This window comes from Scyliorhinus torazame, chromosome 4 (genome assembly GCF_047496885.1).
Source record: "Scyliorhinus torazame isolate Kashiwa2021f chromosome 4, sScyTor2.1, whole genome shotgun sequence".
Taxonomy (NCBI): Eukaryota; Metazoa; Chordata; class Chondrichthyes; order Carcharhiniformes; family Scyliorhinidae; genus Scyliorhinus; species Scyliorhinus torazame.
Genome location: NC_092710.1, coordinates 277,186,304 through 277,213,945, shown reverse-complemented (window position 1 = coordinate 277,213,945; position 27,642 = coordinate 277,186,304). Strand labels below are relative to the sequence as shown.

The following is a 27,642-nucleotide window of genomic DNA, read 5'->3' as shown; positions in this document are numbered from 1 at the left end:
TGGAGGCAGTCGAGCATAAGTTTACCAGAATGATACCTTGAACCCAAGGGTAAAATTTACAAGGAACTATTAAACAAAGCAAGAATGTGTTTCTTGGAATTTGGACGGTTAATGAGGAATCAACATTTTCAAGATACTGGGAGGAACAGATAGGATAGGTAGAAAGTATTTATGCTGATTGGGGAGTCTTAAGACCAGGGGACAGGGCCTAATCATTAGAGCAAGATGTTTCGGGAGCGAAATTAGGAAATACCTACAAGAAAAAGTGGTAGAAGTTGGAACTCCCAGCGATTGATGGTAAATCAGTTTAAAAGCTAAGATTTAGAGACTCTTGTTAACCAAAGTTATTAAAGAATATGTGGCAAAGGTGGAGATTTGGAGCTAGATGACAGATCAATCATAATCTCACTAAATGGTGGAACAGGCTCAAGGGGCTGAAGAGTCTCTTCCTAAGAACATTCTGTCAATGTCAAAAATAAAGAAGGAGGTAGTCAGGAAATTAAAGAGAATAAAAAATAGAGGTATGAAAGTGTTATCACTCAAAATAAAAATAGCAACCTTGTGCTAGTTTGCTGATGGTCATACGAGTGGAGATGACTGATGCCCTGTCCGGAATCTGTCAAATCTCAGATATGGGAGTGCTACAGGATTGCAAATATTACATTTATTCAAAAGCAGGGAGAAGGATAAACCTGGCAACTATGACTCTGGTCAGAAGCTTTGAAACAGTAATCTAATTCGCAGTTATTTAGCATTTAAAAGAATATGGGTTGATGAGGGAAGTGAGGACAATGTTCTGTAAATGGACTTTCAAAGGGATTTTATAAAGTATCACAATAGACTAGTTACCTAAATTGAAACTTATGAGATTAAGTGGCAGTGGCTGCAAAAGTATGAAATTGGATAGAGAGCAGAAAGTTAGTTGTTGTTTTGCACATTAGAGGGAAGTATGCACTTGTGTCCCCCGGGGGTTGGTATTTTGACTGCCCTTTTTGATCTATATAGTAATGACCTGGACTTGGATACGCAGGACATAATTTCAAGTCTGCAGGTGACAGAGAACTCAACAGTAATAAACAGCGAGGAGGATTGGAACAGACTTTAGATGGGCATTGACCAGTGAAATGGACAGAGACAAAGCAGATATTTAATGCAGAGAAGTATGAAACAATTCATTTTGGTAGGAACAATGAGGAGCAACATAAACTGGTACAATTCTAATGGGGTGCAGGAACAAAGATACTCGGAGGGTGTTTATGTTCATGTGTTTTTGACGGTGGCAGGATGAATTTAGAAAATTGTTATAAAGATACGCAGGATACTTGGTTGTATAAACAGGCGTAGACTGCAAAATCATAAAATTATTCTAAACCTTTATAAAGCACTGGTTAGGCCTCAGCTGGGGATGTGGCTATTTCTGGGCATCATGCTTCAGGACGGATGTCACCATTGGAGAGGTTGCAAAGGAGATTCATAAGAATAGTACCAGTGATGTGAAGAGGTTAGCTAAGCTGACCTTCAGAGAATTTTAAAGGGCGATTTGATAGAGATGTTCAAAATCATGAGCAAATTTTTTCGAATATATTTTCTTCCAAACACAATCAAGAATACTAACAATCAACAAACACATATCAAGTTTTAAACAGTTTAAGCAGCACAGTGGCCCAGTGGTTAGCACTGCTACCTCACGGCGCCAAGGGCCCAGGTTCAATCCCGGCGCCGGGTCACTGTCCGTGTGGAGTTTGCACATTCTCCCCGTGTTTGCGTGGGTCTCGCCCCCAAAATCCAAAAAGATGTGGAAGGTAGGTGAATTGCCCCTTAATTGGAAAAAAGAATTGGGTACTCTAAATTTTAAAACATTTCATGCAGTTTGTTATTTTCCCCTTTTTCTCCCCTAAACTACCCCAACATCACCCTACCCACTGGTGACAAACAGATCCTAGAATAGAGAAAGAAAGAGCCTCCACGTAGAACCCCTCTTCCGATCCTCTGAGAGCAAACTTAATTTTCTTCAATCTTTTTTCCGCACATCCCCCAACCATGCCGATACCTTCGGTGGCATGGCTGTCCTCCAACCCAGTAAGATTAGCCGCCGGGAAATTAGAGGTGAAGGCCATGACATTGGCCTCCTTACCCCCCCCAAGCAGGTCTGAAACATCAAAAATCGCCACCAACGGGCACGGTGCATCTTCACCCCCACAATTTCCGACAGGGTTTCGAACATCGATGCCCAGAGTCCCCCTAACTTCAGGCACGCCCAAAACATATGAACATGATTCGCAGGCCCCCTCCCACACCTCTTGCGTATGTCCTCAACCTTGGGAAAATCCACTCGTATGGGCCTGTATGCCACCTGTGTAAGGCTCATCGTGACACAGGATGATGTCGCGTTTATCTGGTGCATCATTTCCCTGACAGGGGTCACTGTCTGTGTGGAGTTTGCACATTCCCATGCCTATGTGGGTCCCTCCCCCACAACCCAAAGATGTGCAGGGTAGATGGATTGGGCACACAACATTTCCCCTTAATTGGGAAAAAAAGAATTGGGTACTTTATAAAAAATAAAAATGTAATTTTACGCTCTGTACCCTCTCCACCAAAGATAGCGGTAGGGCATCCCACCTCTTCAAATCCCCTTTAATTCCCTCTACCAAACTGGCCAAGTTCCACTTAAATACCCAGATACCGAAACCTTATCTTGGCCAGCTTAAATGGCAAGGCACTTAAAATGCACACCTCCCCGGGCGTTCACCAGGAATACCTCACTTTATGCCATATTTATTTTGTACCCAGAAAAAGCACCATACTTCACTAGAAGGTCTATTATTTTACTCTCACACTACAGCAGGTTTGAGACATAAAGCAACAAATCACCAGCATATAATGACACCCTGCTCTCCCTACTTTACCTTACAATGCCCTTGCAGCCCAAAGCGCACTAACTGTTACCCTTCTCCCCTTTATGCTCACCAGCTTCTACTTAGATACATCTTTATTCCTTGTTTCAGCTACTCCCTGTAGTAGCAAGCTCTACATTCTCGCCACTCAAGGTAAATAGGTTTCTTCTGAATTCCCTATTTGATTCGGTGATTACCTTGTATTGATTGCATCTAGTTTTGCCCTGCCCATAAGTAAAAACTCTCTTTCTATTCAATTAAAGGCTTTAGTATTTTGAAAGATTTCTATTCAATTTATCTACATTTAAGCATGCCAGACCACTCAATGTCTGTCGATGTTAATTTTAAAAACCTTAGCACAATACTTCATCCTGATTTCTTCACCTCCATTATACCTCTCACTGGTGAACATAGACACAAAGGCCTGGATTCTCCACCACCAGTAATGGGGTCCGCGATGTAGCGGAGAATCGAAAAACCGGGATTGGCACCGTGCATTGGTGGGGGCGGGGTGCCGATTCGAACACTATACTCCCAACGCCCGGTGGTGGCGGGATTGAGGTTCACTCCCAGTGCCAGCGAGAGAATGTAAATTTATGCAAATAGGTCTTAATGAGGTGGACATGTCGATGTTTTTAGATGGGTTGGAGTTTCCAGAGGTGGGGGTTGAGAGAAGAACTGGAGGCCCCGTTAGGCCCAGAGGAGATTTTGGCTGGTATTGGGCGGATGCAAATGGGTAAAGCGCCTGGGCCTGATGGGTTCCATCTGGAATTCTACAAAGGAGTTTGTGCATCAGTTTGTCCTGTTGCTGGCAGACATATTTAATGATTCTTTGTCCCCAAAATTCCTGCCTGCTACACTCGCGTAGGACTCCTTTTCACTGCGATTGTAAAGGGGTAAGGATCCAACTGAGTGTGGGTCATACCAGCCTACTTCGCTGCTAAATGTAGACGCCAAGATACTGGCTACGGTATTGGCGGTAAGGCTGGACTCTGTCTCCCTACGGTGATTGTGGAGGATCAGACGAGCTTTTGTCAAGGGTCGGCAGTTGTCAGCCAACATCCTGAGGCTGTTGAATGTGGTCCCTGTCTGAGGAGCCCACGCCAGAGGTGATTGTGTCTATAGATGCCGAGAAGGCATTTACCAGGGTGGAGTGGAGGGCAGCTCGGTAGCACAGTGGTTAGCACAGTTGTTTCACAGCTCCAGGGTCCCAGATTCGATTCCCAGCTTGGGTCACTGTCTGCGGAGTCTGCATGCTCTCCCCGTGTCTGTGGGTTTCCTCCGCGTGCTCCGGTTTCCTCCCACAGTCCAAAGATGTGCAGGTTAGGTGGATTGGCCATGATAAATTGTCCTTGGTGTCCAAAAAGGTTAGGTGGGGTTACTGGGTTATGGGGATAGGGTGGAGGTGTGGGCTTAACTGGGGTGCTCTTTCTAATAGCTGGTGCAGACTCGATGAGCCAAATGGCCTTCTGCACTGTAAATTCTATAGTTCTATGATCTGTTTGAAGTATTGGAGAGATTCGGTCTAGGGCCAAAATTGATTTCATGGGTATGGTCGTTGTATAGGGCTCCCTCGGTTAGAGTTCATGCCAATACCTTGAGTTTGAGATTCTTCCATTTGAAAAGGGGGATTAGACAGGGATGCCCGATGTCTTCCGTCTTATAAGACCATAAGACATAGGAGTGGAAGTAAGGCCATTCGGCCCATCGAGTCCACTCCACCATTCAATCATGGCTGATTTCAACTCCATTTACCCACTCTCCCTCCATAGCCCTTAATTCCTCGAGAAATCAAGAATTTATCAACTTCTGTCTTAAAGACACTCAACGTCCTGGCCTCCACCACCCTCTGTGGCAATGAATTCCACAGACCCACCACTCTCTGGCTGAAGAAATTTCTCCTCATCTCTGTTCTAAAGTGACTCCCTTTTATTCTAAGGCTGTGCCCCCGGGTCCTAGTCTCCCCTGCTAATGGAAACAACTTCCCTACATCCACCCTATCTAAGCCATTCATTATCTTGTAAGTTTCTATTAGATCTCCCCTCAACCTCCTAAACTCCAATGAATATAATCCCAGGATCCTCAGACGTTCATCGTATGTTAGGCCTACCATTCCTGGGATCATCCGTATGAATCTCCGCTGGACCCACTCCAGTGCCAGTATGTCCTTCCTGAGGTGTGGGGCCCAAAATTGCTCTCAGTATTCTAAATGGGGCCTAACTAATGCTTTATAAAGCTTCAGAAGTACATCCCTGCTTTTATATTCCAAGCCTCTTGAGATGAATGACAACATTGCATTTGCTTTCTTAATTACGGACTCAACCTGCAAGTTTACCTTTAGCGAATCCTGGACTAGGACTCCCAAGTCCCTTTGCACTTCAGCATTATGAATTTTGTCACCGTTTAGAAAATAGTCCACGCCTCTATTCTTTTTTCCAAAGTGCAAGACCTCGCACTTGCCCACGTTGAATTTCATCAGCCATTTCTTGGACCACTCTCCTAAACGGTCTAAATCTTTCTGCAGCCTCCCCACCTCCTCCATACTACCTGCCCCTCCACCTATCTTTGTATCATCGGCAAACTTAGCCAGAATGCCCTCAGTCCCGTCATCTAGATCGTTAATATATAAAGGGAACAGCTGTGGCCCCAACACTGAACCCTGCGGGACACCACTCGTCACCGGTTGCCATTCCGAAAAAGAACCTTTTATCCCAACTCTCTGCCTTCTGCCTGACAGCCAGTCGTCAATCCATGTTAGTACCTTGCCTCGAATACCATGGGCCCTTATTTTACTCAGCAGTCTCCCGTGAGGCACCTTATCAAAGGCCTTTTGCAAGTCAAGATAGATAACATCCATTGGCTCTCCTTGGTCTAACCTATTTGTTATCTCTTCAAAGAACTCTAACAGGTTTGTCAGGCACGACCTCCCCTTACTAAATCCATGCTGACTTGTCCTAATCCGACCCTGCACTTCCAAGAATTTAGAAATCTCATCCTTAACAATGGATTCTAGAATCTTGCCAACAACCGAGGTTAGGCTAATTGGCCTATAATTTTCCATCTTTTTCCTTGTTCCCTTCTTGAACAGGGGGTTACAACAGCGATTTTCCAATCCTCTGGTACTTTCCCTGACTCCAGTGACTTTTGAAAGATGGGCAGCACGGTAGCACAGTGGTTAGCACAATTGCTTCACAGCTCCAGGGTCCCAGGTTCGATTCCCGGCTTGGGTCACTGCCTGTGCGGAGTCTGCACGTTCTCCCCGTGTGTGCGTGGGTTTCCTCCGGGTGCTCCGGTTTCCTCCCACAGTCCAAAGATGTGCAGGTTAGGCGGATTGGTCATGCTAAATTGCCCTTAGTGTCCAAAATTGCCCTTAGTGTTGGGTGGGGTTACTGGGTTATGGGGATAGGGTGGAGGTGTGGGCTTGGGTAGGGTGCTCTTTCAAAGAGCCGGTGCTGACTCGATGGGCCGAATGGCCTCTTTCTGCACTCTAAATTCAATGATTCAATGAAATAACTAACGCCTCCACTATTTCTTCAGCTACCTCCTTTAGAACTCTAGGATGTAGCCCATCTGGGCCTGGAGATTTATCAATTTTTAGACCTCTTTGTTTCTCTAGCACTTTCTCCTTTGTGATGGCTACCATATTCAACTCTGTCCCCTGACTCTCCGGAATTGTTGGGATATTACTCATGTCTTCTACTGTGAAGACTGAGGCAAAGTACTTATTCAGTTCCTCGGCTATTTCCTTGTCTCCCATCACAAAATTACCAGCGTCATTTTGGAGCGGCCCAATGTCAACATTTGCCTCCCGTTTGTTTTTAATGTATTTAAAGAAACTTTTACTATCGTTCCTAATGTTACTGGCTAGCCTACCTTCAAATTTGTTCCTCTCTTTCCTTATCTCTCTCTTTGTTATCCTCTGTTTGTTTTTGTAGCCTTCCCAATCTTCTGACTTCCCACTACTCTTTGCCACATTATAGGCTTTCTCTTTTGCTTTGATGCATTCCCTAACTTCCTTTGTCAGCCATGGCTGCCTAATCCCCCCCTCTGATAACCTTTCTTTTCTTTGGGATGAACCTCTGTACTGTGTCCTCAATTACTCCCAGAAACTCCTGCCATTGCTGTTCTACTGTCTTTCCCACTTGGCTCTGCTCCCAGTCGATTTTCGTCAGTTCCCCCCTCATGCCCCTGTAGTTACCTTTATTTAACTGGAACACCTTTACATCTGATTCTACCTTTCTTTCAAATTGGAGATTGAATTCGACCATATTATGATCACTGCCTCCTAAGTGCTCCCTTACTTTAAGATCTTTAATCAAGTCTGGCTCATTACATAACACTAGTCCAGAATGGCCTGTCCCCTCGTGGGCTCCATCACAAGCTGTTCCAAAAAGCCCTCCTGTAAACATTCAATGAATTCCCTTTCCTTGGGTCCTTGGCAGTATTATTTACCCAGTCCACCTGCATATTAAAGTCCCCCATGATCACTGTGACCTTGCCTTTCTGACATGCACTTTCTATTTTGTGGTGCATCTTGTGCCCCTGGTCCTGACTACTGTTAGGAGGCCTGTACATAACTCCCATTATGGTTTTTTTGCCTTTGTGGTTCCTCAACTCTACCCACACAGACTCCACATCATCCGACCCCATGTCGTTTAGTGCTATTGATTTAATTTAATTCCTAATTAACAAGGCAACCCCGCCCCCTCTGCCCACCTCTCTGTCTTTTCGATAGGTTGTGAATCCCTGGATGTTTAAATGCCAGTCCTGAACCCCCTGCAACCATGTCTCTGTGATGCCTACCACATCATACCTGCCAGTCACAATCTGGGCCACAAGCTCATCTACCTTGTTCCGTACACTGCGCGCACTTAAATATAGCACCTTTAATTCTCTATTGACCGTCCCTTTTTGTTTTCTTAGTGTGGTGGACCTTGGTTTGCTGAGCCTTTCCATACACTCTGTCATATTTTGTGGGATGGGGACTATTGTAACCTCTACGGAGTTCTGTCTTTTCGTGCTTTTTTGTATTCCTAAGCAGCTACGCTTCCCACTGATTACTTCACCTCTTGGTTCCCTGACTTTCCCTTCCCCCCCCAATCTTTAGTTTAAAGTCCTATTGACCACCCTATTTACTCTTTTCACCAGAGCACTGGTCCCAGCTCGGTTCAGGTGGAGACCATCCCAACGGTATAGGTCCCCCCGTCCCAAAACTGATGCCAGTGTCCCATGAAAAGGAACCCCTCATTCCCACACCACTCTTTCAGCCACGTGTTAACTTCCCTTATTCTTGCCTCCCTATGCCAATTTGCATGTGGCTCGGTCAGTAATCCGGAGATTATGACCCTTGAGGACCTGTTTTTTAATTTGAATCCTAGCTCTTTATAATCTCTAAACAGGTCCTCTTTCCTAGACTTGCCTATGTTGTTGGTACCAACATGGACCACAACAACTGGATCCTCCCCCTCCCTCTCCAGTATCCTTTCAAGCCGGTCAGAGATGTCCCGCACCCTAGCACCGAGCAGGCAACATACCATGCGGGACTCTTTATCCTGCTCACAAAGGATACTATCTATCCCCCTGATAATAGAATCCCCTACAACTACAACTTGCCTATTTACTCCCTCCCTTTGAATGGCCTGCTGAACCATGGTGCCTTGGTCAGCTGACTCATCCTTCCTGCAACCCTGTTCGCCATCCTCACAGGGAGCAAGTGCCTCATACCTGTTGGACAGAGTCACGGGCTGAGGCTCCTGAGTTCCTGACTGCTGGTTCCCTTTACCTGCCTGACTTGCAGTCACACCCTGCTGTCCCTGGCCACTAGCAGGATTTAAACTACTTACTCTGACAGGTGTGACTGCCTCCTGAAACACAGTGTCCAGGTAAGTCTCCCCCTCCCGGATGTGCCTCAGTGTTTGAAGCTCAGACTCCAGCTCATCAACTCTGAGCCGGAGCTCTTTGAGCAGCCAACACTTACTGCAGATGTGGTCGCTGCAGCTCGCAATGGGATCTGCCAGCTCCCACATCAAGCAGCTCAAGCACATCACCTGACCAGCCATCACTAATTAATTAATTTAAGTTTATGGTGGGGGCAGCTTCAGCCAATCAGACACTACCCTGCACTTTTAACTGAAAAACAGCACAATTAGATTAACCACTTACCTTTCCTGGTTACCTCACTGCACCAAACTAGCAAATTCTCACTGTCTGTATCTCTCTCACTCCGTCTGTGTCTCCTTGACCTGCGCAATGCTAATAATATAATTTAATAATGCTAATAATAATATAATATGCTTTAACGATTGATTACTTAGCCATAGCTTTGAGGCCTTCGGGTACGTGGAAGGGAATAAAGATGGAAGGGGTGGAGCATAGGGTGTCTCCACATGTAGACAATCTGCTGCTTAATGTTAAGGACCCGGTCCTCACTATGGGTCATGTAATGGAGTTATTGAGGAATGCTGGTCCATTTTTGGGCTACCAGCTGAATCTGGAAAAGAGCTGATGTTTTCCGGTTAACCCCCAGGGGAGGGAAACCAATTTGGGGGAGTTGCCTTTTCGCTTGGTCAGCTCTAGCTTCAGATGTCTGGGTGGCCCATGATTGGGCCCGGCTGCATAAATTGAACTTCACAAATCTGGTGGACAAAGTTAAGTCCGATCTGTAAAAGTGGATAACCTTCCTCTAACCCTGGCAGGCACAGTGAAGTCTATCAAAATGAATAGTCTTCCAGGTTTTGTTTTTGTTTCAATGACTTCCTATCTTCCTCCCTAAATCTTTGAGTGGGAGAGTGAACAGGTTAATTTTGTCTTTTATGTGGGCAGATAAGTCTCCGAGGATCTGTAAGATATTTCTTCAGCGGTCGGGGTACCTAGTATTGTCGAATGTTTTATTATTATTGGGCGGCTAATGGTGAAAGGTGCTGGGGTGGTGCAGTGACCCAGGTTCCATATGGGGGCAGATAGAGGTGAGGTTGTGTGGGGGAGTCTAGTCTGGGGCCATTGGTGTCAGGCTCACTTCAATTTTCTCCGGCTAGGTACTAGGAACCCAGTGGCCGGGTCTACTTTAAGGAGATGGAGACCATTCAGGCAGCATGTCATTCAGACAATTCTGGTCTTGCCCCAAACTGGTAAGCTTTTGGGTGTCCTTCTTCAACACCATGTCGGCGATTCTGAATATCAAACTGGCGCCTTGTTCTCTGGTGGCCGTTTTTGGGGTGTAGGACTCACTGGGGCTGCAGATGGGAGTGGAGGCAGATGTCCTTGGCTTTGCCTTGCTGATTGCACGGAGATGAGTTCTGCTGAGGTGGAGGTCTTCGTCTCCTCCCTCCAGAGCCTTGGGATGGTTGGATTACTTAATAGAATTCTTGTACCTGAAGCAAGTCAAGTACACCGTCAGGGATTTGGTTGAAGGGTTCTACCAGAGGTGGCAGCCAATCATTAATAAGGAATTAGTCACTGTTTGGGGGTTGGGTTTAGTTAATCTTGTTTTTTCGGTTGTCTTTTTTGTATCTTAGTGGAATGGGGTGGGCATGGTTAGTCGGGGGTTTTGTTGTGTTGGTTTTTGTGTATCATCTGTTGAGGTAATATGGGTTTTGTTATAAAATTGATTGTAAAATCGGAAAATCTTTAATAAAAATATTTTAAATAGTCATTAAACTGACTGGTCTATGGTTCTGTATACATGTTCTATATCTCTTCTGAAATAGTGTTTTGTATTAGCGAGCCACCAGTCCTCTGGTACTATACCTAGATCTAACTAATCATTAGTGTTCTCATGCCTCAGCGATCTCTTTAGATTCTTTTAGGCATGGACCAAGAATTAGCAAAAGAACTGAGGAAATAATTTTTTATGCAGCGAGTTAAGAAGAGTTGGATGCACTGCCTGAAAAGAGTACTGGAAGCAGATTCAGTATTAACTTTCAGAAGAGAATTGGCTGAAGACTTGAATGGGGACTTTCGATGGTGGCTATGGAGTGAGTGGTCACACATTTGGTGGCTCCTGCTTGAAGCAGAATTGTTCGGTTCTTGTTACCCATTCACGTGGGTGTTTGCTGGTACAAAGGACAGGAACAGATCGAGCCAAGAATTCACCTTCAGGTGGGCATGTCTCAGCCCTATCAAACAAGGAGTGCAACTGTAAAGGGGCAACAGAACATGAGCTTTCAAGGATTACAACAGAAGGAAAGATGGCAGAGAGCTCTGACGTCATTGCCCACTCAATGGTCCACTGGACAGTTGGTGGAACGTTTGATGGTCAAGTTTCACCAATAATGACAAGAGGCCTCAGAAGACCTAGCTACGGTGGCTGGCCCAATTGAGGCAGTCATTGAGGGAGTGGAGCAGAGGTTGGAGGCACATAGTGCATCGCTCCAATAAGTAGGAGAGTCTATTGCGGACCATGAGGACTGGTTGGAGGCAGAGATTACCCTGGTGGCGGAAAGCCAAAGGAAACTGAGGGAGAAAGTGAATGATTTTGAGAATCGGTTGAGGAGGCAGAATCTCCGGATTGTGGGGTTGCCTGAAGGCTTTGAGGGAATGCAGGCCATGAAGTATGCAGCTAACATGCTTGGGAAGCTGGTGGGGGAAGGATCTTTGACCGATCCCCAAGGTTGATCGAATGCACAGGTCGTTGAGGAGGCCGAAGGCGGGTGAGCAGCCGAGGGCAATGGTGGTACAACTGCACAGATATTTAGACAAGGAGACGATTCTGCGGTCCTGTTAAAGGAAAGAATGAAGTTTGAGGTGCTGTACCCAGCCTGGTTGTGGGTCATACACCCGAGCCAAGAGTTCTTCATGGACATGCTGGAGGATGCAAGCAGGTTTTTGCGAGACCAAAAACTTGGGGACTTGCAAGAACTTTAAGACTATGGAGATGATCTTTATTAGTGTCACAAGTAGTCTTACGTTAACACTGCAATGAATTGAAAATCCCCTAGTCACCACACTATGGCGCCTGTTCAGGTACACTGAGGGAAAAATCAGAATGTCCAATTCACCTAACAGCATGTCTTTTGGGACTTGTGGGAGGAAACCGGAGCACCCGGAGGAAACCCACGCAGACATGGGGAGAACGTCCAGACTCGCCACAGACAGTGACCCAAGCCGGGAATCTAACCTGGGACCCTAGCGCTGTGAAGCAAGAGTGCTAACCACTGCTACCATGCTGCCTAGAACAGTGGGTGGAGTGTTGGTATTTTTTGGTTGGGTTGAATGTTGTATATTGTGAGTTATGGGGGTTGTGGGTAGAAGGAGGAAGGTAGAGTAGTGGGTGCAAGGGAGTACGGGGGGTTTGGGGAAAGCAGTTGCCTCGAGTAGGGGGCCATCATGCTAGAGAATAGGCTTGTTAACAGGAGTGAGATTCTGTTGCGGGGGGACGAGAGGGTGTGGCTTTTGAGGTTTATTTCTTTGTTGGGGGTGGTGGGAGGAATGATGGTGGGAGGTTGCTGACGAGAACAGAGTTGGTTTGGCGCAGTTGCTTAAGAGGTGATGGTAGTGGACAGGATGGCCAGCCGCCACTAGGTCACTGATGTGGGGATCCCAAGCTATGCTAGCTTTGCTCACAAGTCAACCTTCGCTGACTGCCAGTTTGAAAACCTGCTTGATTAGCCTAATGCACAACACACAAGCTATTCTGCTGCAATAATGTGTGCACAACACTAAACTTCAGTTCTTTGAACGGCAAAATTAAATACATCTTTTCATGGACGGAACCAGAGGTGACATGAGGAAATAAATTTTTTTGCACAGCAAGCAGTGAACTGCAATGCACTGCCTGAAAGAGTGTTGGAAACAGGTTCAATGATATTCAAAAAAGAATTGGATAAATACTTTGAGGGAAAATTTGCAGTGTTGTGCTGCACTGTAAATATCGGAAGTCTGAAGCTGTTTTTGGTCCCCACACCAAACTTTTTTTTTTTTATAAATGTTTTATTGAATTTTTTTTCCCAAACAACAATTTTTCCCCTCTTACAAAGCAAACGCAACAATAACAATACAGAAATTTTAAACAATACACAAGTAACAAAACCCCTTTATCTTTGACCTAAACTAAAAAAAAACCCTCCCCCCCCCCCCCCCCCCTCCCCCTGGGTTGCTGCTGCTGGTCATCTGTCTTCCCTCTAACGTTCCCCTAGGTAGTCGAGAAATGGCTGCCACCGCCTGGTGAACCCTTGAGCCGATCCTCTCAGGGCAAACTTTATCTGCTCCAGTTTAATGAACCCCGCCATATCATTTACCCAGGCCTCCAGTCCGGGGGGTTTCGCCTCCTTCCACATGAGTAGGATCCTGCGCCGGGCTACTAGGGACGCAAAGGCCACAACGTCGGCCTCTTTCGCCTCCTGCACTCCCGGCTCTTCCGCAACTCCAAATAGAGCTAACCCCCAGCCTGGTTTGACCCGGGCCTTCACCACCCGCGAAATCACTCCCGTCACTCCCTTCCAATACCCTTCCAGTGCCGGGCATGCCCAAAACATATGTGCGTGGTTTGCCGGGCTCCCGCCACACCTCCCACATTTGTCCTCCACTCCAAAGAACCTGCTCAATCTTGCTCCCGTTATGTGTGCTCTATGGAGCACCTTAAATTGAATCAGGCTAAGCCTGGCGCATGAGGAAGAGGAATTTACCCTGCTTAGGGCATCAGCCCACATACCCTCCTCTATCTCCTCCCCTAGTTCTTCTTCCCACTTTCCTTTTAGTTCGCCCACCGACTCCTCCCCCTCTTCCCTCATCTCTCGGTAAATCTCTGACACCTTGCCCTCTCCGACCCACACCCCTGAAAGCACCCTGTCCTGTATCCCCTGTGTCGGGAGCAACGGTCACACCAAACTCTTAACTACCAACTCCCTCCCTTTCCCTGGCAGCAGTCATGTGATTAAGGCAGTCTGCCAGTCAGCTTGCAGCCTAGGTTCACGTGAGAGCTCAAGTTGAGATTCTGGCCTAATATTTGTGGCAACATTTATACCTATGTCAACTTCCATAACATCATAGAATTTACAGTACAGAAGGAGGCCAGTCAGCCCATCCGAGTCTGCACTGGCCCTTGGAAAGAGCTCCAACTTAAGCCCACGCCTCCACCCCATCCCCTAACCCAGTAACCCCACGTACCCTTTTGGACAATAAGAGAAAATTTTAACATGGCCAATCTACCTAACCTGCACTTCTGTGGACTGTGGGAGGAAACAGGAGCACCCGGAGGAAACCCATGCAGACACGGAGAGAAAATGCAAACTTCACACAGTCACCTGAGGCCAGAAATGAACCTGGATCCCTGGGGCTGTGGGCAGTGCTAACCACCGTGCCTCCCCACTTCTGCCCTGTCTCTTCTCATCTGCTGCTGCAACCCTCATTCACGTCTTTGTCACCTCTAGACTTGACTATTCCAGTATGCTCCTAGCTGGTGTAACACATTCTACCCTCCATAAACTTGAGGTTATCCAAAACTCAAGGTGGCATGGTAGCACAGTGGTTGGCACTGTTGCTTCACAGCGCCAGGATCCCAGGTTCGATTCAACGGCTTGGGTCACTGTCTGTGTGGAGTCTGTACGTTCTCCCCGTGTCGGCATGGGTTTCCTCCGGGTGCTCCGGTTTCCTCCCACAAGTCCCAAAATATATGCTGTTAGATAATTTGGACATTCTGAAGTCTCCCTCTGTGTACCTGAACAGGAGCCGGAATGTGGCGACTAGCGGCTTTTCACAGTAACTTCATTGCAGTGTTAATGTAAGCCTACTTGTGACAATAATAAAGATTAGAAGAACTCTGCTGTTCATCCTTTAACTTGCATCAATTACCGTTCCCCTAACCTATCTGTTTGCTGACTTAAGTAGGCTTGCAGTGAAGCAACATTTTACTTTTAACGTTTTCACCCCTAATTTCAAATCCCTCCATGTTCTCACCCCTCATGATCTCTGCCAGCCCTCCAAGGTAGCTGTGCTCCTCCAATTTTGGTCTCCTGTGCACCCCTGACATTAACTGCTCGACCATTAAGTCTTCAATTGCCAATCCCCCCCTCTGGAATACCCTCATTCCACCCCTCTACCTCAAAACCCCCTTAGGAAACTCCTTAAAACTTAACTCTTTGACCAAGCATTTAGTCTTCTAATACCTCTCTCTGTGTCTCGGCGTCACACATTGTTTTATGAAGGTCCTATGAAGCACCCTGGGATATTTTATTATATTAAAAATGCTATATAAATATAAGTTGAAGACATGAGTCAGCACTGTGCCAATACATGGTCTGCATTTCTAGTTGACTGAAACCACCCAAATACTTTCATCAAGAAGCTGTATGGGACTTACCATGTCATATCAGCTGTTCAACCAGGTCTGGGTTTCAAAGAAAAAATTCCACCTGTTCAAAACTCAAATGGGGGCAATTATTATCAACTAAGACCACAACACTTATGTTTTCCAGTTAGTTCGCTATCAATTGCAGAAGGGTTTAGAGGCAGAGAGCTCAAAGCTCTCTTGCCAACTATTCCGATCAGTCCACAGAAATTCATATGGATCTGATCAAGGTTCTTTGTAATTAACTCAAGATTTGATGTACTAGATGTGCCAGCTATTTCTGATGCCCTGGAGTGTTTTGGAGTCACGTATCGCTGTGCCCAGTTTATGCTGCCACTGTTCAACGGATCAAATCTGCAAAAGACGGGGTTCCATTCAAGAATCACAGACAAACATTTGGAAGGCCGCTTCCTTGTCACAAGAAAGCTAATATCAAAAATGAAAGAGAAGCAAGCCCATATCTCCACTATACAAATATCGGGGATAAATATATATTTTTTAAATGTGGAAATGTTCTCTTGTAAATCCAACAACACCATTATGTTGTTGAATGTTATATTTACACCAAATGTAATTTTCTAAAAATATTTTTATCCCAATTTTCAACATTTGCATTTTACAAAAACAAAAAAACATCCAACATATAACCCCCCCCCAACTTAACAGTTGATAGTAACCAACTTTCCAAAACGCAGAGTGCACAATCCCAAACTCAAGTGGAACCCATCACTCCGACCCCGCCCTTTGGGGGAGGTCTAAGAATTCCTATAGGTCCCCCGCCACACCGAGGCACAGGGTGGAGAAACTTGACCTGCCTGCGAGCGATCAGTGAGGGCGAAGGCTAAAACATCTGCCCCGCACCCGTCGGCAACTCCGGACAGTCCGACACCCTGAATATAGCCTCTGGAGGACCAGGCTCCACATCCAAGTACAAATGAGACGCCGCGACACGGAATGGCAACTTGCCCTACCACAACACCCGTCCCTCGAGCAGAAACCACAAAATGCTCACCTTTCCCCAAGCTCAGCTTATACTCCAAAAATGCCCCAAATGTTTGAAGCAGACACATTATGTTCCCACTTATAAGGACACCCAATGCTCCAACCCCTCCTCCCGCCCCAGCTACTATCCCCTTCTACAACTCCAAGCTCCTCAGTGCAATGGCCAAGGGCTGTATCGCTAACACAATCAGAAGAGGAGATGGGCATCTCTGCCTCGTTTTCCGGTGCAACAAAAAATACCCTGACTTCATATTCTTGCACACACTCTCCATCGGCCCCTTATACAGCAACTCCACCCATGACACAAACTTAGGCCCAGTCCCTAACTTCTCCAACACCGCAATCCGATAACTCCACTCCCCCCGATCAAACGCCTTCCCCACGTCCAATGCCACCGCCACCTCCAACTCTCTTCCCTCTGCCGGAGAAAGCGCCACATTCAGCAGCTGCTGCATATTCAGCCACAGCTGTCTGCTCTTAACGAATCCCATCTGATCCTCCCCAATCACCCTCTGAAAGCACACCTCCAAACTTAATGCCAGCATCTTCAATGTCTTGGCGTCTACATTCAGTAGAGATATGGACCTGTACAATCCACACTCCACTGTGTCCTTATCCTTCAGCAGCAATGAGATGGAGGCCTATACCATAATTTTCATCAAACCAACACCCCCTTCCTCCCCCCCCCGATCATAGCGTCCTCGAACATCTCCACAAATAATGGCACCAACTTATTCTTAAATTTCTTGGAACCCAGCCGGTCCCACTGCCTTCGTCATCTGCATCTTCCCAATTGCTGCTTTCACCTCTATCCTCACCGATTCCTCCAGTCCACTTCACCTATCTTCGAGCACTCTAACCTCTCCAAAAACTCCCTCAACTCCCGCTCATCCTCTGGTGGCATACAGTCCCTATAAACTCCTCAAACCCCTTATTAAACCGTCCGGGGCCATCACCAGCTCTCCCGCCCTATCCCAAACCCGAACTATCTCCCTCTCTGCAACTTCCCTACGGAGCTGACCTGCCAATATATGACCCGCCTCCTTCCCACACTCATGGGCTGCACAGTGGTTAGCACTGCTGCTTCACAGTTCCAGGGCTGGGTTCAATTCTGGCATCTGGCGACTGTGGAGTTTGCACTTTTTCCCCGTGTCTGCGTGGGTTTCTTCCCACAATCCAAAGAAGTGCACATTAGTTGGATTGGCCAGACTAAATTTCCCCTTAGTATCCAAAATGTTAGGAGGGGTTATGGGAATAGGGTGAAGGTGTGGGCTTTAGGAGGGTGCTCTTTCCAAGGGCCAGTGCAGACTCAGTGGGCCGAATGGCCTCCTTCTGCACTAAATTCTATGATTCATAGACAATCCTTTTTCTTAAATAAATTTAGAGTGCCCAATTCATTTTTTCCAATTAAGGGGCAATTTAGTGTGGCCAATCACCCTAGCCGGCACATCTTTGGGTTGTGGGGGCAAAATCCACGCAAACACGGGGAGAATGTGGAAACGCCACACGGACAGTGACCCAGAGCCGGGATCGCACCTGGGACCTCGGCGCCGTGCGGCAGCAGGGCTAACCCACTGCGCCACCGTGCTGCCCTCATAGACATCCCCTTTGCCCTTCTCAGCTGACACACTGCTTTCCCCATTGGCAGCAGATCGAACCTTGCCTGCAAGTCCTTCCTCTTCACCAGGAGTTCTGCATCCTGGACCCCCCGCGTACCTCCTGTCCACTTCCAGGATCTTTTCTATCAATCGTTGGCATTCATCCCTCTCCAACTAAGCCTTAAAGAAAATCACCTCCCCCCTCACCACTGCCTTCCGAGCCTCATAAACCATCGACAGCGAGACCTCTCCAGTACAGTTAAACCACACATACACCTCAATCACCTTCCCCATCCTATCACAGAATCTCTGGTCGGCCAACAACCCCACACCAGCCTCAACCCCTTCTCTAGAACCACGACCATCCAATGTGGAGCGTGATCCGAAATCACAATTCCCACCACAAAAATAATCAATCCTCGAGAACACATTGTGCAACACCACATCAGCTTTCAAACTCTTCAAGTGCGAGAAACCTCTTGCCCTCTTCACCGGACCCCCCTAACCCTCACATTCCACGTCACCATTCTGACTGGAGGCCTCCAAGCCCATCCCCACCCCTTCTATCCGCCATCACTACTACCCCAGCCTCCTCCATCCGGCAGGACTCGTCCCATCCTTTAGTCACCGTCAACCTCCCCCCAAAATCCCCCCAAACACCTCGTCTTGCAAACACCTCGCCCAATATCAACCCCCCCTCCCCCCACAATTCACACCTCCCTGGTCCATCAAAACCTGCCCAACCTGGCTCCACCGATCGTGGCCCCTCCACACCCCCGTTCACTAGCCAACCTTTGTTTGCTGGTGCGGTGATCCCGGCCAAGGCTCCCTCCTCCTCCTCCCAAACATACCCTCAGCAACCCGGCCAGCCATGCCCTAGACCCTCAAACGTCCCCACTCTACACTCTCAACAAAAAGCCAACTTCAACCCACCGTCCATACGGTAAGAGTGGGAAGATTAAATCTACAGAACAAAATAAAAAACATGTAAAAAAAAAACCAGTCTATAAAAATTTACGAAAAAAGATTCCAGTCCACATCGTCCAAGTCCAAATCCCAAAATCATCTCCGTCCAATCCTTCAGTCTTCACGCATGCTTCCGCCTCCTCCGCTATCTCAAAATAGAGTCCTTTAAATTATGAGTCATTCTCAGCTTTACTGGGTAGACCACTCTAAACCCCTCTCCACTGTCGCACTGCGCCACCTTCAGATGACTAAAGGCCGCCCGCCTTCTTGCCAATTACGCTGTAAGATCTTGGTATATACGTATGCCAACACTTTCCCATTTCGCCTCTCGCTTCTGCTTCACCCAACTCAAAACCTTCACCTGGTATAACTGCCCTTGGTGGTTCATTTGTTTTAGACTTCGGCCGGAGCGACCGATGGGTCCTGTCGAACTCATAAGAGGGAGGGTTCTTCTCCCTCCCCCATAAGCTTGGTGAACATGTCCGCAAAGAACTCGGTCGGCCTCCGACCCTCCCCCCGCTCACGCAAACCTACGATCCACAAATTCTGCTTCCTCGACCTGTTCTCCAGGTCCTGCACTTAAGCCCTTCATTGACCTCCACCACCCTCCGCAGCTCCTCACCCATTGAGGTGAACTGGTCGCCATGCTGCGACAATGCCTCCTCCACACCCTTCGTCTCTCCATGCTCCCGCAATTCCATCAGCATCTTTGTCAAAGCCACCTTTATCGGGGCAAGCTTCTCCTCTACCACTCTTTGAGTGAGGTCATCATCTCTCTCCAATGTACCTCTAAATGCATGGCGACCAGCCTTTCAAACTCCCCGATACCACCTCGGTCAGATGGGAGTGGCCTCATCCAACACCCACTACCTTTCCTCCTGTTGGACTCACAACAGTACTCGCCGGCGGACCTTCGCTCACCCCACTCCTTCCCTGACATTTCTTCTGGAACTTCGACATTCCACCAATTCCTTAGAACTTCCCACATCAACTTCCGGTGGTGGAGTGAATGGTGGTACATAGGGCAGCTCTGGCTCAAAGGCATTGGTTTGAGCTCTTTTTACCTGAAAGTGAGGTAGCTTTGACAGGAAAGTGTAGCTGTAGGTGTGGAGGAGAAATTCCCCCGGGAGTGGCACGTCTGCTGGTTAGTAGACCGGGCAAAACAAGGTTAAGGAACTGGTAGAGACCTGTGGTGCAGTAGCAATTGTGAAGATGGCAGAGGGGGAAGGGTCATCGTAAGTTGGAAAGCCCCAGATGGAGTAGTTGATGCCGTTTATTAATATTAAAGAAGAGTTCCGCCAATAACTAAAGCAGATGCACGAGATCTAGTCGAAGGCCATTGAGGGAGCAGTAGCACCCCTGAAATAATTGATGGAGCGAGTGGAGAAATGTCTCGAGGCACAAGGGTCACAAATATAGATGGAGAAGGTGATGTCCGACCACAGTGATCGGGTGGTGTCGGTGGAGGTGAGGCTCCTGGCGACCTTTGCAAGTCACTGAGGCCAAAAGTAGAGGAGCAGGAGAACCAGTCCTGAAGGCAGAATTTGCACATCACTGGCCTGCCCGAGAGTGTGGAAGGCATGAGTGCCACGAGGCATGTCTCAAGGATGTTGGCAAGGCTGATGGCGAAGGGGGTGCTGGAAAGGCCCCAGAGATGGACATGATGCACGGGTCCCTAAGGCAAAAGCTGAGAGTGGGGGAGCCGCTGCGGACAGTGATTGTGAGGCTCCACAAGTTTGTGGAGAAGGAAATGATCCTGTGGTGGGCCAGGGAGAAGCGCAAATGTGAATGGGATGGCAAGCGGGTCTAAATTTACCAAGATCTCGGTGAGGTGCTGGTGAAGAGGCGTTAACAAGGCCAAAGTGGTGCTATACTGAAGGCAGATTCAGTTTGGGATACAGTACCTGGCGAAACTATGGGTAACTTTTGATGGTTGGGAGTATGTTCCTGGCGAAACTATGGGTAACGTTTGACAGTCAGGAGTATGTACCTGGCGAAACTATGGGTAACTTTTGATGGTCGGGAGTATTATTTTGAAACACCAGAAAAGGCCAATGACTTCATAAGAGACCATAAACTGGGAGAGAACTGAATGTCAATGGGAGATGGAGGAGCTGGAACAGCAGAAGTCGGAGGGTGCAGCTATTGTGGGGGGCCAGAGGGTGAGGTTTTTTTTGTCGTTTGTGTGGGGGAGGGTGGGGCTCCCGTTGCACAGACCAAGAAGGGCCGTTGCACAGACCAAGAAGGGAAAGGTGTGGTGGGGGGGGGGGGGGGCGGCGGAGAGACGTAGGTTGAAGGGGCTTTTGGGCTGGAGCTGGCAGGTAATGATAGTTAAAGGAAGTGAGGTGGCCACGAGGGGGGGCCCGGTGGAGGAGATGCGGCGTGGCAGAGTTGGAGACTGTGCATGGTCGTGGACTGAGAATAATAATAATTATCGCTTTTTGTCACAAGTAGACTTCAATGAAGTTACTGTGAAAAGCCCCGAGTCGCCACATTACGGCGCCTGTTCAGGGAGGCCGGTACGGGAATTGAACCCGCGCTGCTGGTCTTGTTCTGCATTACAAGCCAGCTGCTTAGCCCACTGTGCTAAACCAGCCCCAGAAGGGGGCCATCTTGGATGGGCCCGGTTCAGAGTGAAATTCAAAGAGGTAGAATCGGAAGGGGATGATGGCGGACAGTAGAGGGGAGTGGAAGCGTAAGCCTCCGGTAAGATTCGTAACATGGAATATACGGGACTGAACGGGCTAGTGAAGAGGTCTCGGGTCTTCGCGCACTTGAGGAGTTTGAAGGTGGAGGTGGTCTTTCTCCCGGAGACACACCTCCGAGGGAAAGATTAGGTCAGGTCGAGAAAGGTATGGGTGGGGCAGGTATTCCACTCGGGGTTTGACTCAAAGTCAAGGGGGGTGGCTATCCTGCTGAGCAAAAGGATGGGGTTTTTAGGGGCCAAGGAAGTGCAGAGCCCGGGGGGGGGGGGGGGGGGAGGTCTGTGATAGTGAACGGAGTGTTGGAGGGGACGTCGGTGGTGCTAGTGAACATATATGCACCGAATTGGGACAATGTGAGGTTTGTGAAGGGATTGCTGGGAATGATTCCGAACCTAGGCACACATCAGTTGCTTATGTGGAGTGATTTCAACTGTGTGCTGGAACCGAGGGTGGATGGGTTGAGCCCTAAGAAAGGTTGAGGATGGCGAAAGAGTTGGGAGGATTTATGGAATGCATGGGACTAGTGGACCCGTGGAGGTTTAGAAACCTGGGGGGGGGGGGGGGAGTACTCCTCGTATGTGTACTCCAGAATTTTTTTTGTACCGAGTCAAGTGGTGCTGGCGGAGTACACAAGAATTGTGATCTCGGATCATGCACACACTGATTGGAGGTCATACTTAGATTGAGGTGGAACAGAGGCCGGGATGGAGGCTGGAAGCGGGGCTTTTGGCGGACAAGGTGTTCTGTGAGAAGGTGTGTTTGGTGGGTGATCAGAGACTATGTGGAGTTGAATCAGAATGGGGAGATGTCAGCGGCCACATTTTGGGAGGTGATGAAGGCGGTGGTTCGGGGGAGGTTATCTCATTAAAGATGCACAGGGACAGGAGGAGGAGTACGGACGGCTGTTGGAAAAGGTAGTCGAGGTGGACTAGAAGTGTTCCAGAGCGCTCATTGGGAGGAGTTGGCAGAGAGAAAGAGGTAACTGGAGCAGTTTGACAGGCTGATGACGAAAGGCAGGTACGAAGGTCAAGGGGGATGCAATATGAATATGGAGAGAAGGCAAGCTGCATGCTGGCCACCAGCTACGGAGGCAGGCCGCATCTAGGGAAATTTGAGGATGGGAACAGGGAAGGGGGAGGTAGTGTCAGAGAGGGGCAAGATCAGTGAAACATTTAGGGAGTATTATGAGAAACTATACAGGGCTGCGCCGGGTGGTGAGGAAGGAGATATGAGCTGATTTTTGGATGAGCTAGAGTTCCCAAGGCTGGGTGAAGAGAGGAGGCAGGTGCTTGAGGAACCGTTAGGGCTGAGGGAAGTGATGGATAGCATAAGGGGGATGAAGTTGTCCAAGGCTCCGGGGCCAAACGGCTATCTGGCAGAGTTCTGTAAGGAGTTGGCACCGTGTTTGCTGGGGATGTTTAGTGAGGTGTTAGAGGAGGGGGAGCTACCGAAGACATTGACACAAGCATCAATTACGCTAATCCCAAAGAACAGGAAGGACCTGTTGGAGCGTGGGTCATATAGGCTCATTTCACTGCTAAACACTGATGTGAAAATGTTGGCCAAGTTAGTGGCAGGGAGGATGGAGGGATGTGTTCCAGGGGTGGTTGCTGAAGTCCAAATCGGCTTCGTAAAGGGCAGGCAGCTCTCCAGTAACATCAAGAGGCAATTAAACATGATTATGACCCTGTCAGAGGGGCAAGTACCAGACATAGTGGTCCCTATGAACGCGGAGAAGGCGTTTGACTGAATGGAGTGGAGGTACCTGTTTGAGATCCTGGGACGGTTCAGGTGAAGCCCGAGGTTTGTGGTGTGGGTGAGTTTGTTGTATGTGGCCCCGGTGGCAAGTGTACGGACAAATTAGATGAGTTCAGAGCTTTGGGTTGCATAAGGGAATGAGGCAGGCGTGTCCTCTGTTGCCGCTGTTGTTCACACTGGCGATAGAACCCTTGGCGACGGCCATTAGGGGGTCAGTGGAGTGGCAGGGATTGTGAGGGGAAGTAGGGAACACTGGGCGTCCCTGTACACAGATGACCTGTTGCTGTTAGTGTTGCACCCGCTGGAGAATACGGGGAGAATTATGGACATACTGGAGAGATTCGGGGCCTTCTCGGGATTTTAGTTGAATGTTGGAAAAAGTGAGTTGTTTCCGGTGAATGCGGTGGGTCGGAGGCCAATCTCAGGCCGTTGCCATTTAGGGTAGCCAGGGATAGATTCGGGCAGCACGGCAGTGCAGTGGTTAGCACTGCTGCCTCACGGCACCGAGGACCCAGGTTCAATCCCGACTCTGGGTCACTGTCCACGTGGAGTTTGCACATTTTCTCCGTGTTTGCGTCGGTTTTGCCCCCACAACCCAAAGATGTGCAGGCTAGGTGGATTGGCCAGGCTAAATTGCCCCTTAATTGGAAAAACATAATTGGGTACTCTAAATTTTAAAAAGAAAGCCAGGGACAGGTTCAGGTATTTGGGGGTCCAGGAGATGGGGGAGTGGTCGACGATACATGAGAGGAATCCGACAAGGTTGGTGGAAGGGGTTAGGGGGGGATTTTAGGAGGTGGAAAGCGAAAACAACGCGGGAGGAGAGAGCCAGGAGATTTTAAAGGCGCGGGAGGAGAGAGCCGGGACAGCGAAAACAGCGCCGGAGGAGAGAGCCGGGAGATTTAAAAAGCGCAGGAGGAGAGAGCCAGGACAGCGAAAACAGCGCGGGGGCAGAGAGAGCCGGAACAGCGCCGGAGGAGAGAGCCGGGAGATTTAAAAAGCGCGGGAGGAGAGAGCCGGGACAGCGAAAACAGCACGGGAGCAGAGAGAGCCGGGACAGCGAAAACAGCGCCGGAGGAGAGAGCTGGGAGATTTAAAAAGCGCGGGAGGAGAGAGCCGGGACAGCGAAAACAGCGCCGGAGGAGCGAGCCGGGAGATTTTTAAAGCGTGGGAGGAGAGAGCCGGGACAGCGAAAACAGCGCGGCAGCAGAGAGAGCCGGGACAGCGAAAACAGCGCCGGAGGAGAGAGCTGGGAGATTTAAAAAGCGCGGGAGGAGAGAGCCGGGACAGCGAAAACAGCGCCGGAGGAGCGAGCCGGGAGATTTAAAAAGCGCAGGAGGAGAGAGCCAGGACAGCGAAAACAGCGCGGGGGCAGAGAGAGCCGGAACAGCGCCGGAGGAGAGAGCCGGGAGATTTAAAAAGCGCGGGAGGAGAGAGCCGGGACAGAGAAAACAGCACGGGAGCAGAGAGAGCCGGGACAGCGAAAACAGCGCCGGAGGAGAGAGCTGGGAGATTTAAAAAGCGCGGGAGGAGAGAGCCGGGACAGCGAAAACAGCGCCGGAGGAGCGAGCCGGGAGATTTTAAAAGCGTGGGAGGAGAGAGCCGGGACAGCGAAAACAGCGCCGGAGGAGCGAGCCGGGAGATTTTAAAAGCGTGGGAGGAGAGAGCCGGGACAGCGAAAACAGCGCTGGAGGAGAGAGCCGGGAGATTTAAAAAGCGCGGGAGGAGAGAGCCGGGACAGCGAAAACAGCGCGGGAGCAGAGAGAGCCGGGACAGCGAAAACAGCGCCGGAGGAGAGAGCCGGGAGATGTAAAAAGCGCGGGAGGAGTGAGCCGGGACAGCGAAAACAGCGCGGGAGCAGAGAGAGCCGGGAGATTTTAAAAGCGCGGGAGGAGAGAGCCGGGACAGCGAAAACAGCGCGGGAGCAGAGAGAGCCGGGACAGCGAAAACAGCGCCGGAGGAGAGAGCTGGGAGATTTAAAAAGCGCGGGAGGAGAGAGCCGGGACAGCGAAAACAGCGCCGGAGGAGAGAGCCGGGAGATTTAAAAAGCGGGGGAGGAGAGAGCCGGGACAGCGAAAACAGCGCGGGAGCAGAGAGAGCCGGGACAACGAAAACAGCGCCGGAGGAGAGAGCCGGGAGATTTAAAAAGCGCGGGAGGAGTGAGCCGGGACAGCGAAAACAGCGCGGGAGCAGAGAGAGCCGGGAGATTTTAAAAGCCTGGGAGGAGAGAGCCGGGACAGCGAAAACAGCGCGGGAGCAGAGAGAGCCGGGACAGCGAAAACAGCGCCGGAGGAGAGAGCCAGGAAGATTTTAAAAGCGCGGGAGGAGAGAGCCGGGAGTGCTGGGAGAGGTGAGTGCACAAAAGGTGTGTCAGGAGTGCCTTTAGTTACGGAGTGCTGATTGGAACAGAGTGCATCTGAGTTTAGGAGAGTGACTGAGTGCTGATTGGAACAGAGTGCATCTGAGTTTAGGTGAGTGACTGAGTTCGGGTGAGTGGCGAGAGAGGGCTGTGTTTTTGTTGGTGTTCGGGTTTATCCTTGAGGTTCTATAAATATTTTTTTTTAAATATTTAAATTCATTAACTAGTTGAATATGGCTGGACAGGTGATGTGCTGTTGCTGTATGATGATGGAACTGGTGGATCCCATTGAGACCGTCAGTGACCACATCTGCAGCAAGTGTTGACTGCTCGAGGAACTTCGGCTCAGAATTGATGAGCTGGAGACCGAGCTGCACACACTGCGGCACATCAGGGAGGGGGAACATTACCTGGACGCTTTGTTTCAGGAGGCAGTCACACTCGGTAGAATAAGTTCTGTTAATTCGGGCAGTGGTCAGGGACAGAGTGGTGTGACTGCAAGGGAGGCAGGTAGGGGTTCCGGGGTTTAGGAGTTGAGGAGCCTCAGCCCTTGACCTTGTCCAACAGGTATGAGGTACTTGCTCCCTGTGTGGATGAGGAAGAGGGCTGTAGGGAGGATGTGTTGACTGACCACTGCACCGTGGTACAGGAAGCCATTCAAGAGGGGGGAGCAAAAAGACAAGTGGTAGTTGTAGGGGATTTTATAATTAGGGGGATTGATGGCATCCTTTGTAAGCCAGATCGAGAGTCCCGCATGGTATGTTGCCTGCCCGGTGCCAGGGTGAGGGACATCTCTGATCGGCTTGAAAGGATTTTGGAGAGGGAGGGGGAGGATCCAGTTGTTGTGGTCCACGTTGGGACTAACAACATAGGTAAGACTAGGAAAGAGGACCTGTTTGGGGATTATCAAACACTAGGGACTAAATTAAAGAGCAGGTCCTCCAGGGTTATAATCTCTGGATTACTACCCGAGCCACGTGCCAATTGGCATAGGGTTGAGAAAATTAGAGAAGTTAACACGTGGCTAAAGGAGTGGTGCGGGAAAGAGGGATTCCATTTCATGGGGCATTGGCATCAGTACTGGGGCAGGAGGGACCTGTACCGTTGGGACAGTCTTCACCTGAACCATTCTGGGACCAGTGTTCTAACGAATAGAATAAATAGGTTGGTCACAAGGACTTTAAGCTAGCAAGTTGGGGGGAAGGGAAGTGTAAAGCTATGGACAGTATAATGGTTAATGGAGATCAAGGCAGCAGGTTACGTGACAGGTTATTATGTAGAGATATGGGTTCAAAGACGAGGAAAATTAGGAGAAAGGGTAAGAGGAAAAATAAATTGCGAAAAGTTACTGATCAAGGTGTTAGGATTCATAACAAAGACATAAAAAACAGCATAAGTGTACTTTACCTGAATGCTCGTAGTATACAAAATAAGGTAAATGAGTTGATGGCGCAAATCATCGTGAATGACTATGATTTAGTGGCCATTACTGAAACATGGTAAAAGATGGTCACGACTGGGAGTTAAATATCCAAGGGTATCAGACTATACGAAAGGATAGAATGGACGGTAAGGGCGGTGGTGTAGCTTTGTTGTTTAAGGATGGCATCCGGGCAATAGTAAGGGATGATATTGGTGCTATGGAGGACAAGGTTGAATCAATTTGGGTGGAAATCAGGAATAGTAAGGCGAAAAGGTCACTGATAGGAGTAATCTATAGGCCACCAAATAGTAACAGGATGGTAGGGCAGGCAATAAGCAAAGAAATAACGGATGCATGTAGAAATGGTACAGCGGTTATCATGGGAGATTTTAATCTGCATATCGATTGGTTTAACCAGGTTGGTAAAGGCAGCCTTGAGGAGGAGTTTATAGAATGTGCCCGGGATAATTTCCTGGAACAGTATGTAATGGAATCTACAAGGGAACAAGCGGTCCTAGATCTGGTCCTGTGTAATGAGGCAGGATTGATTAATGATCTCATAGTTCGGGATCCTCTTGGAAGGAGCGACCACAATATGGTGGAATTTAAAATACAGATGGAGAGTGAGAAGGTAAAATCAAACACTAGTGT

General features: G+C 48.7%; 1 long non-coding RNA gene across 2 annotated transcripts in view; it reads left to right on the top strand.

Moving 5' to 3' along the window:
- The window catches only part of LOC140410964 (uncharacterized), a 55,247-nt gene that overhangs the window by 6,509 nt on the left and 21,096 nt on the right, over positions 1-27,642 (top strand). The window lies entirely within an intron of this gene.